We start from the raw sequence: 11,662 nt of genomic DNA on the forward strand, positions 1-11,662 counted from the left end.
GACTCATTGCACTGATTTGAATTTGCCGCGCTTGAAATGATTTCACGACAGAGGAGAAGAGCAGCTCGCGCGAGCGTGGCAGAGAGATCGCGTGGCATCGCGATGTCACGTGACCAAAAATGTAATGGACGGACGCGAGTATATGAACCATTAAAGGCTATCGCCTTAAAAGGAAGACCACCGCATCGAAGTGGCAGGAAAAGATCTGCCAGCACGTGTTGCTGAGACACTTGTCGACGTGCCCAGCAACGGCTCCTGTTAGAAAACGGCTCCTCGAAGAGGTGCGCCTTCGGTGGGACCGCGAGTGTGATAATGAGAAGTGGACTATGGACAACCACCACACCGGCAACCTCTGCGACTACCTCAGCGAAACTGGACTTCATTCCTTTTAACTTTCTATCTCCTGCATTTCACTTCCCCTTTCTCAACTTATGCCTCATGGCACACTTCTCGAATAATAAAAAAAGTAAGCCGCCCAGCCGTGACTCCACAAAGTGATTTAGAACCCTGTGAAGTGCAACCACCGTGCTCAGATAACGACCGCAGAAACACCATCAGACAGCTAGCCGAGAAGGTAAATGAGCTCACGGAAAAGCTCGAACAGAAAGAACAGGTAGAAACCGAAAATGCCAGGCTCCAGGAAAGGCCCAAGGCGGTGACGTGTTGTCCTGCCCCCGGTCCCACGGACGATGGTACCGTTCCCGGACCCGCCACTAAAATGCCAGAGCAGCTCTTGCAGGCTCCAGACATTTAGAACACAGTCGGAGAGGTCATAAGAACAGAAATGAAGTCAGCGGACAAGAGGCCTTCCCGCGAAATGCGGGGTTCAGACCGCAAAAGGGGCGCCGCACCCCTCGCAGAACAACACCAGAAGCGCCACGCCACAGACGCGGCTAATAGCGATCGCGAATCGACCTTCAGTCATAACTGTGACCTCTAACAAATCACAGCAACAGGAACAATTATAAGTTTGGCACTGGAATTGCAAGAAGCCTCCGGCTCAAAGCTAGCCACTTGAAATGCCACATACAAAACACTCTAGTTAAACCCTATGTTATCTGCCTACAGGAGGTCGGATCGATGCCCGGCATCCAGAGGTTTCTACCCCTTTCAAGGGCACATATCGGACGTAACGTACCCAGCAGAAGTCTCACCCGAGCACGCAAACCTCGTTAAAATCCTTCCTAAGGAAAGAAATTTCAAAAAGAGCCTGTGCATTGTAAACGTCTAAGCAGCCCCCCCCCCCCCCCCCTAAGAAAAAAGGGTGGGGCCCTATAGCTTTCCTGACGCCATTAAGCTAACATACGATCTTGCTGGCAGTAACGCACTACTGGTGGTAGGGGATTTCAACGTCCGACACAGGGATTGGGGCTATCGGCAGGACTCGCCCAAAGGGAGGGAGGCAGATCTTATAAATTTCCTCGGCATGGAGCTTTTCACAGACTCCACGTCACCCACGAGAATAGGTAGCAGTGTGCAGGGTGACACCTGCCCTGTCCTCACTCGCGGCAAAAGCATGACGGGTATCACGTAGCTACACACCGAGATCGATCTTTGTAGTGACCACAGGATAATTTGGATCGCAATCCCATAGCCAAAATGGGAAAAGAACCAGGACACAAGAACGAATATATTTTGCACGTAGATCACTTACCTGGAGCAAGCGGGAGCAGCACATAACGTGTGGACTCTTGCTACAACAGACCTTTGTAAACTGCTGAAAAGCTATTGTCTTGACAGAGGTTGTACATATATAGTTACAGGCCCAATTTCCAAAGGTGGAGTAAGGTTTTGAGGGTTTAATTTGACATTAGTATCCACCCAAGCGCAGCCATACGGCTAAAAGGGAAGTAATGAAACCATGGAATCCCGCTGTTTATGAAGAAAGCTCCGGGGATCAGAGCTAACCAGGACTGCTAGCAGGACAGCAGGGAAGGTGGGGGGGAGAGAACGGAGTTTGTATTAACGGTGTAGTAAGGTTGGTTTGGTTTTAGGAACGGAAATCGCGCAGTAACTGTCTAGGCACTTCGCCTATTAGCATCTACGCAAGAGCAGTCATATGGCTACAGAGGATGCTGAATAATTACTCCTTTATTTACTTACAGTTAATCCCTGCCCCTATTGCTCACTGGAACTGGAGTCATTTCATTTACTGTCGGCCAGTTGTGAACAAAGCAACGCAGTGATGCCGCAAGCACAAGCCACTTTATTTCAAAGTTCGAACAAAAACAAGAAGATGCATCAAGCACCCTTCGATGTCACTGCACACACACAAAAAAGGAAAATGAGTGCGACCAGTCTGCCCTGCTGCTGAAGACCTGAAACAAAACGTGGAAGCATACGAGTTATGCCACCGATTCAAATTGCCAGCTTGCATGCTGACAAAACAGCTTCCCGCGCCGGGAGCATCAAGTAAAGCGGTGAAAAAATTTTAGAGCGAACACACGAATAACATAAGACGCATGATCACAAAGGCTGCACACAATTACATCGAAAGACATTTCGAAAGACATTCTTCTGATCTGTACATGATCAAATTACCCCGGGGCCAGTTTTTGCAAGTTTAAATACTCGCGGATTTCATGCATTCATTGCTAAGAAAAATTGGAGGAAACACAAGATCCGTTTTAAGGGTTTGACGCGATAGCGTAACCGTTAACGTCACCTATAGCTGGCCCACCAGCCTCCAAAAGGTTGCTCTCTGGAGACCACCTGCCAGAGCCATGCCCGTCATTTTTCGCTCATGACGCTGACAACGCAAATACCAGATTTTCTGGAAAAAGGGAGCCTTTAACGTTATCACGTTATTTTCACGAGCTTTCGCTAAGTGCAAGAGGCAGGCCCTCACCTCTTCCGCGAGTGTTTCATGCTTCTATGATGCGCCCACGCAAGCATTGTAGCGAATTTCGAGAGAAACGCGAAAAATTCAAATTTCAGAGGCTCCTGTGGGGTGAAATGATAGCTGTAGGCAACCTGAAGTTTGCAGCGTCAGTCGCAGTGCTGTAACAGAGGCCAGCGAGAGGACCAAGCATTCTTTGAAGAAGTGGGCACCAAATTTTTGGCAATGTGCTTTTGATCTGGTATACAAAAACTGCAATGTGAACTCAGCTTTGTTGTTTCAAGTGATTGAAATTCTTACACTGAACTGTTGCAAAGTCAGGATGGCAGCAAATGAACAATGAGCTATATATTAGTTTTTGTATGCTTCACAAGATCTGGTGCTCACTTGTGACATCACAACAGTCTTTCGACTGCTGAAAGCGAAACTGAAACTGCATGGAGTGAATTCAGTTATAAATAAGGCGCTGAGCGTAGGCGAATTTCATGTGGTGATTTATTTGAACTAATTGTATGTGTGTGTTTGGTTTTATGGTGCATAAGCAGCTGAGGTTGTCATGCACAGGGTTGGCAAGATCTCACTGTTGCGCTGTTGGACAACTGGTTCTTTTAAAAAATCTATTTCCTGGCGACATTTCCTTCTTTTACGAATCTCACTAACTACTTGTGACAGGTCTCCTACTGTATTCTCTCCTAACAACAAGCAAGAGTGGAAAGGGACGTGTTTGTGGCGAAATTTTAAGTTTCCTGCATAAAAAAATATGGACGCCACATTCACAAAAAGGATTTTCTTGTTTCATAATGGCGTAAGCATCATTCGCAAGCAAAAATACGCAATGAAAATTTCGGTGAGTACAGTAAGCGAGCCTGTTGTGCTTTTACATAACCATATGCCAGTTTCCGTGCTTCGTTGAAGCCATCAACTGGCGTGCGCCAAGTAGCTGCATAGGCTACGTCGAGAGTACCTGAGCAAGCAATGCAAACACGTAATCTGAATCCCCTCAATGAACTGAAAATAAAGAATTGAAAATTGTTGTTTTGAGGAAAGAAAATGGCACAGTAATTGTCTCTATGTTGCGTAATGATGGGTTGCGCAAAGGTAACATTCACATGAAAGAAGACAAGGACTGCGCTTGTCCAGTCTTCTTTCATGTGAATGTCGTTTTTGCACAACCAATCTTCACGCTACGATGAACCACCTTGCTGAATCACATATATCGCTGGACACCGAAACCGCGCCGTAAAGGAAGAGAGGAAGGAACAAAAGGGAAAGGGGCGCCGTAGTGAAGGTCTCCGAAATAATTTCCACCATTAACTTCTGAAGGATGCCGCTCACCTCCTATACTGCCCATACTTTCGACATCAGGCCCTCCCATTGGTCGGATGCCGTCCCGTGCTTTCACGCGCTTTCTTCCTCCCTCTTCACCCGCGGTGCCAAAAAACACGAGCGGCGCATGCAAGCACTGATGTCATACGTAGTGTGATCATTACGGAGAGTGTTCAGGCATAGCCTCCTCTATTTTTTTCATGCCTGCTCAACCGTGGGGAACGCTATTGTTAAGCGCCGTTCGCGCTAGTACGCGAAGCTGCCAACGAGTGGCGCGCGCAGCCCTGGATGCAGAGTTTTCACAACTTTAACATCTTTCTAGATAGAGGCTTTGATGTGAGCGGCTTTACTACGTTGTTCCTGTCAGTCACTGATAACGCATAGTTCGTAAAACAGGCCGAAAAACTTTGTGCAGATGAGTTTCAGAAGCTGGCTGTGATGGTCATTGCAAGCAAGCTCACATTTCAGTGCTACATGTTCTGCAAGAGCATCAACTGCATTGTTGACGGCAGCTTGCAGGGGTTTTGATAAGAACCTTCTTTTGTTCAGCAACACCTCGACGTAGTTCTTGAGGGCGTACAGAACATACACAAACTGCGTTGAAGGATAAAGGAGACCTCCTTTGTCCTGATGACGGATCAAACTGTCACTGGGCGTAGATGAGGCTGGTCATGTGAGAAGAGCATTGCAGTTCCTGCAATCAATTTTTTTCTTGAACAACGCGAGCCAAATAACCTCCTAACATTGCAAATGCTGCAGTGTCCGGCGCTGGCAGCAACGTTTTCTGTGTCCTCAGAAGGTCTTCGAGGAGACTTTTCGCCTCCGGTGGGAAGTCGTCCACGCGCTGTGTGACTGCAGGTTTGTGTGTACTGCTCAGGGCTCCAAGTGCTTGCCTTTACGTTTCTATTACATTGCTATCTTGGCAAGCAGACACTAAGCCAGTTTTCAAGGCCTTCTCTACGCCAGCGAGTACCGCTCTAGCGTCTGTCTGATCATTGCTTCCAGCAGACCGCCTTAACCAGCCAAAAAATGACTCTATGGGGTCCGAAGAAAACTTTCTGGTCAAAACAAACTTGAACCCTTCATTAGCAATGAGGTACTTGACGCATTCCACGTTTGATTTTGTTGTCATCACAAGTGCTTGATACGTTTCCTTGCTTAGGAACCGTTTCGCTTGGCAGTTACGCCGCATGTCTTGAAGAAAGCTTAAGAAGGACGTTGTCAGCCAACTCAGGCGCCCATCATAGACAGAGTCATATTGTCTGCTGTCTGGCATTTTCTTTATGAATGTGCTGCACGCAATTGCTCACATCCATTAGAAAGAAACCAGCGGTGCATCGTACCCATAAATATGACAGTTGGACCCACAGCTGCAAAGCTCATGTCACACGTGTGTCCTGCTTGTTCCTCGATGAGTTTGAGCGCAGCAGTGACCGGAGGTGAGAGGACCTGGACAGCCCTTGAAACATTCATTTTCTCAATGTTTGACGGAAAGATATGCTTACGCATTAAAAAACAAACAGGTTTCACGATGCTCCCTTGTTGCATCTTGTAGAGGTCTTTGAGGTGGGAGGAGGAAACCTCGCCGTCCTTACCGAGGTCACGGGCAAGGAGTTGGGATCTCACGTTCTTAATTATGTGACATTGCTCGACCGCAAGAAACAACTTTCGTGTCAGATCTTGAAGGTACTGTATGCAGTGCGTTAAATTTCCATTACACAGCAGTTGAAAAGCAAGAACGTTGATTTTGTGATTATCGGCCACAATCCGTACAATCTTAAAGCAAATTCTTTCCACTTCTTTTAGGACGTACTTTATAAGGGAAAACAGGTACTGGCAAGTGCAGTTTCTCGTGAAGAAATACCCCACAGGTACCTGGATGCACACTGAAAGCCCTACTAGCACAAAACACTGAAGTCAGTTGGCTAAAACAGTATCACTACTGGCTCTGTCTTCCGTGCTCTTCCCCAGGTCTGCTTCCCCCACAAATGAATCTCTCTGCTTGTTATATTGAAGCCCCTGCTGAATTCGCATCTCATAAACTACTAACGAGCACACCTTGGCCTGCTCGGCTTTTAAGCCCGTTACCTCCACCTCAAGGCGTTGCTTAACAAGGGATGTGAAGCCTACCTCGCCTGAATTGGCTCCGAGGAATCTTTGCTAAGTAGAGCTGCATGCCAGTTTTAGGAGACTTTCTTTGCGGACGTGCTCATATGCCCGTGTTGACAGACTGACAGGTTCCTTAAAATTATGCAATGACGCACAACAAGCTCGGACCAGGTTGGCATGATTTTTGAAAAGTTTTTGACTTGGTCGACCAGAAGGCTTGCACCTAAGTGCTTTTCACTCGCTGCTTTGACGACGCCAGCAAAAGCAGCAAGATGACAGTCCTCTTTCAGTTGCCTTAGTTCTTCTTTGCACTTGTCCACTTTTTGCTTCAGTCGCTCTATTCGGGTTTTCAAGTCCCGCTCTTTTCGTCGCCACTTCTGGCGTTCGACAACAGAAATAGAACTGCGGATGTGAGCCTGTGTCACCTACTTTTTTGCAGTGCTCGGAGTTGAGGCTTCCGGCTCGACCACATGCTCATTGTTACTGATTGAGTCATCCATGTTTGCAGAGCTTTCAAGTGCAGGAGACAACGTAGTTGGTGGTGGAGACTGACCGACGACGTCGGCGTTGCGACAAAGGCACCTTGCATCTGTCTGCTTGGAAGCAGCACGAATCAGGGCTTGGGGGCACGGAATGGACACCTTCCCATTTTCACACAGCAGCATATCGCTGCGCGGTCTCTTCGCAGGTGGCTGCATATATTGCGGATAGTCCAGAAAAATGCTTGGAGTCGCACCTCTTTTCAGCTTCCGGGTTTTGCATCCTTCCTTGTAGTCGCTTGAAAGGAAATGCTTGCTGCAGACGACTGAATAACGAGATGTGGTATTCGGCACCCAGTTCTTTCTAGAAATAACTTTTAACCGCTGTGCTCTTAGTTCGTTGCCACTTGGAATCTCGTGGAAGGAAATATCTTCGGTCTTCTGCTTTGCGCCAGGCTTACATCCCGGCACACAGCAATAAGCCATAGCACATATTAATTTAGGTTGAAAAAATGCCAACTAAGAAAGTCACCAACCACGATGTTACAGACTAACCTACACGGTTTCTTCGTCAGGTACGTGTGACTGTGGGCGAGTTGCAGAGAGAGCGCCCCTTCTTGGGTTAAGCCGCTCTGTCCCTTGGCGGCACGTGGTGCAACCTGAGGAGCAATTGTGCAACACTGGATACCCTGGAGCATGGTTAAAGCTGCGAGTCACGTTGTAGGACTATGGTGAAGTTCACTGGGAAGATGCAGAGCGCAGTCCCTGTTAATATACACGTATACAGCGGGGAGGTTTCCCTTTGTGCTGTTGATGTTGTTCGGGGTCGTTTGAAGGATTCCAGGAAACGCGTGTTTGCTAACTTGTTCCAGCTCCGAGTATGCTGGTTTCGTCGAAGGAACACGGCGGAGGAACACGGCGGAGTCAGACGGCGCTTCAGCAGTCTTTGACCAGGCACGGAAAAAATAGAGGAGGCTATGGCTCAGGTCCAGCATCGCGTAGGGGGAACCACGAGCGACAAGGGAAGAGGAGCAGCCAAACAGGAGAGAAGAGATTGCGCGCTACCTTTGTCCGCTGAGGGGCGTTAGTGGAGTTAGCATCGCATGAAAATTCTGAAGCCTAGTCTTAAAATGTATAATGGAAAGCATCATGGGAAAGGCCCTCTCGTGAAAAGGCAGCGGTAGCTCCTAGCAAATATTCACTTTCGCTTGCTGCGCAGCGAAACGCCTGTGCTTGAAATTTTTTTGAGACGCGCCTTGGGCGCAATCTATGTAACCCGAGACCACCTCGATACAGTACGGTGCATGCACGGTCACTAAAAACGCCACTAACCAAGCCATGGCTTGCAGTCCGGCAACTATCAAGAGCCGCGGAACGTGCCCTGCCACTGCGCATGCGCTGATCTATGCCGACGTGGAAGGCAGGAGCGCTGTGAACGGGAACGTGGCGCCATCTGGCGAACTCAGTGCGAACTGCGTGGTAGCGGTACGCGCTTCTGGCAAACTATCTACTGGATGATACGAGGGCTTTACCGCCCACACCCATCCACAGAGTTCAGACACGTCCGTGGGGGCAGGCAGCAGCAGCCGCCACTCACCTGAATCTTGAGCTCGTCATTCTGCAACTTGGCGTTGCCGACACCGTTGCGGGCCTGCACGGCCTCCACGGGCGCGGCCGTCGGCGCAGGCAAGTTGGTGGGCGAGCCTTTGGTGGGCGCCACAGTGCGAGCCCTGTTGCTGGTGGTGCCCTCGCCGCGGGTGGTGACGTTGGCAGTTCTTCTGGAGCGACGCTGGGGCGGGGGCGCGGCCGTCGGCGAAGGCAAGTTGGTGGGCGAGCCTTTGGTGGGCGCCACAGTGCGAGCCCCGTTGCTGGTGGTGCCCTCGCCGCGGGTGGTGACGTTGGCAGTTCTGGAGCGACGCTTGGGCGGGGGCGCGGCCGTCGGCGAAAGCAAGTTGGTGGGCGAGCCTTTGGTGGGCGCCACAGTGCGAGCCCTGTTGCTGGTGGTGCCCTCGCCGCGGGTGGTGACGTTGGCAGTTCTTCTGGAGCGAAGCTGGGGCGGGGGCGCTGCCGTCGGCGAAGGCAAGTTGGTGGGCGAGCCTTTAGTGGGCGCCACAGTGCGAGCCCCGTGGCTGATGGTGCCCTCGCCGCGGGTGGTGACGTTGGCAGTTCTTCTGGAGCGAAGCTTGGGCGGGGGCGCGGCCGTCGGCGAAGGCAAGTTGGTGGGCGAGCCTTTGGTGGGCGCCACAGTGCGAGCCCCGTGGCTGGTGGTGCCCTCGCCGCGGGTGGTGACGTTGGCAGTTCTGGAGCGAAGCACGGGCGGGGGCGCGGCCGTCGGCAAAGGCAAGTTGGTGGGCGAGCCTTTGGTGGGCGCCACAGTGCGAGCCCCGTTGCTGGTGGTGCCCTCGCCATAGGTGGTGACGTTGGCAGTTCTGGAGCGAAGCTGGGGCGGGGCCGCTGAGACCACCCGCTCCTGCACCACTTGTGCGAACGACCTCTGGGCGGTGCCATTCAACGGGAGCGCCGATGGGGCGGCCTGCGAGCGTCCGGAAGGTCCTTCCGGACCAAAGGGAAGGGAGTTAGTATCACCGATATCGGCAAGGTTTACCGATGCGTGACCATTTTTGCTAACATGGCATGACCGAACGGCTCCGAGCACTAACGGGCGATTCACGATTGCGCAGCTGCAAGAATGGGCTATGCATATGTTACGTCGCTGAAGCCGTGAAATCTCGCCTTCTGTAGAGCACCCGCCTCGGATTTGGGAGGTGGCGGGTTCGACTTCCGCTGGTGGCCAGTTACCCACCCGTTTCCTCAAAATAGGCACAAGCTATACCCCGGCATGGTGCTCGGCTTGTTAGGTTTGCATGGCGTGACAAAGGAGCCTGCGTCTTCAAATTCTGTCACTTTGGGCTTGGAGACACATCGAAAATACGCTAGATCTTGCATTCGGTCAAAGCGCACTTTGGGTTCAGCTCAATTTTTTTCTGAAAACCAAATAAAAATCGGGGAAAGTTGTTGAAACAGGTTAAGCTAATCCATTAGGTAAGCCTGTCGAACGAAATATGGCTTTGAGAGCAAGGTAGCAGGGGCCTGATCGGAAGCATCGGCGACGCGCCGCGCAGTGGTTAATGTATGGCAAGGAGACAAGACTAGTTGGCACGGCCATTGTGAACCTATTCACTCGGGGATTCGAGACCCTATGGATCAAAACCCAATATACGTCTACACCATCCGACGCGTCGGAGTGACTGCTACCTCGGCTACATTCGAGCGCGAATAACAAGACTTGTTACTCCCTTTACACCCATTGTAGCGGGCTCGCACAGGAGCAGCGGCAAAGGCGCGAATTTAAACGAAAAAGTGCACGGCAAAGCTCGTCGCTTCATCGCGACCAAACAAGGATCGCTCGCCTCAGGCAATATGTAATCACGTACGCGTCGCGCGACAGGCCGGTAGCACTAACCTAGGGGTTAGGCCTTGCGCGTTCCCGCAAGCCGACCTAAAATTAGTTGCGAAAAAAAAGCGCCATCTGCAATTTTCATGTCCGCTGAAGAAATCTCGCGGAAGAACGTCAGCATCGCGAAAACCTAAGACGTAATCAGCTTCGGTTCAAAGCGAATCGCCACTCTGGCTAAAATAGCCATCGCGCGCGGGACATCATGATTTCGTTGCGCCCAGAGCCGGCCGCGTCGTACCAAACGGACTGGGCGGCGCGGTGACCGTCTGCGGACGTGAAGTCATCCTAAGCCATCCAGTCAGAGGGGTGGCCCTACAGCCAGCGATTCGGATGGCGGACCCGTGGCCTCCGTGATAGGCTCGGGCGGCGCGCCGTGCTCAATCACGGAGGCCACGGCGAGCCATGGAAAGCGCCTCCGTGATAGGCTCGGGCGGCGCGCCGTGCTCAATCACGGAGGCCACGGCGAGCCATGGAAAGCGCCTCCGCGATAGGCTCTGGCGGAGCGCTGCGCTCTATCAAAGAGGCTACGGCGGGCCGAGGAAAGCGCTCACCTCTTCCGCGGCCTAGTGGCCGCGCTAACGGGCCTAGTGGAGTGGTTGCGCTAACGGGGCGGTCTCCATTGGGGACAAGGAACGTTTGTGGGAGCCCAGATTTGCGACGAGGGGGGACTCCTGGACAGTTGGGTGGGTGGGGGGGGGGGGACAGGTCACCTGAGCAGCGATGCCACAGCGACCTACCCGGCCGATGAACGAGCTCCTGGACCGAGCCGGGTGGAATTAAGGTGCCTCGCGCCTCCCGGATGGGCGCAGCCGCCGGGCCTGGCCAATGGGGGAGCGAGCCAGTTTTGAACCCGCTCTGGGACATCACAGACGAGGGAGGGAGGGGTGCGGGGCCGAGCGCGCGCGGTCATGCCACCGGCTCGTGGTATGCGCTTCTTCGTTGTCCTCGTCTCGGAGGTACAATTTGGGCAAGTAAGATGAAGCAAGGTTGGAGTGGTTAGCGCTCGGACCACGGTTAGGAGTCCTGCCAAACATCGTGGCCCGCGCGGTCACGTGTGGCTCCGCACCTTCACTTATGGCGTCACGGCGGGTGGACAAAGGAAGGGACTTCCTAAGCTGCGATTAGAATAGCTTAATTATAACCAAGAAGAATCAACGAGTTTAACTTGAAAGTTTGTCCTTTTGGGATTCTCAGAGAACACCGTCCGTGAGGCTATTCTACAGCCCTGCTGTTTACACGTATGTATAGTTTGTAATAAGTGACCAGGGTGCATGATTTGCTTCTTAGTTGCACATTTGAGAACTTAATTATCTCATCTACTAAGCTCTAAATCACTGTAAGGTAAGGACAGCCCTGGTCCTCACCGTATAAGACCACTTGATCTTTACAGAAGCTGTAAAGGCTCTACTATGCGAGCGAGAAGCAGACCATGCAGCCTAGTTACTTTTGGCA

General features: G+C 51.6%; 1 long non-coding RNA gene and 1 pseudogene across 1 annotated transcript; both read right to left on the minus strand.

The window, feature by feature from the left end:
* Nucleotides 1-2,183: 2,183 nt before the first annotated feature.
* On the minus strand, nt 2,184-8,845 carry LOC144098299 (uncharacterized). The gene is made up of 2 exons (XR_013307168.1): nt 8,351-8,845; nt 2,184-2,318 (listed from the first exon to the last, which is right to left on the minus strand). It is a non-coding gene; the product is annotated as an uncharacterized LOC144098299 (long non-coding RNA).
* Nucleotides 4,465-5,638, minus strand: LOC144098292 (uncharacterized; annotated as a pseudogene).
* Nucleotides 8,846-11,662: the final 2,817 nt, after the last annotated feature.

The sequence above is a fragment of the Amblyomma americanum genome, chromosome 1, assembly GCF_052857255.1.
Source record: "Amblyomma americanum isolate KBUSLIRL-KWMA chromosome 1, ASM5285725v1, whole genome shotgun sequence".
NCBI classification, from domain to species: Eukaryota; Metazoa; Arthropoda; class Arachnida; order Ixodida; family Ixodidae; genus Amblyomma; species Amblyomma americanum.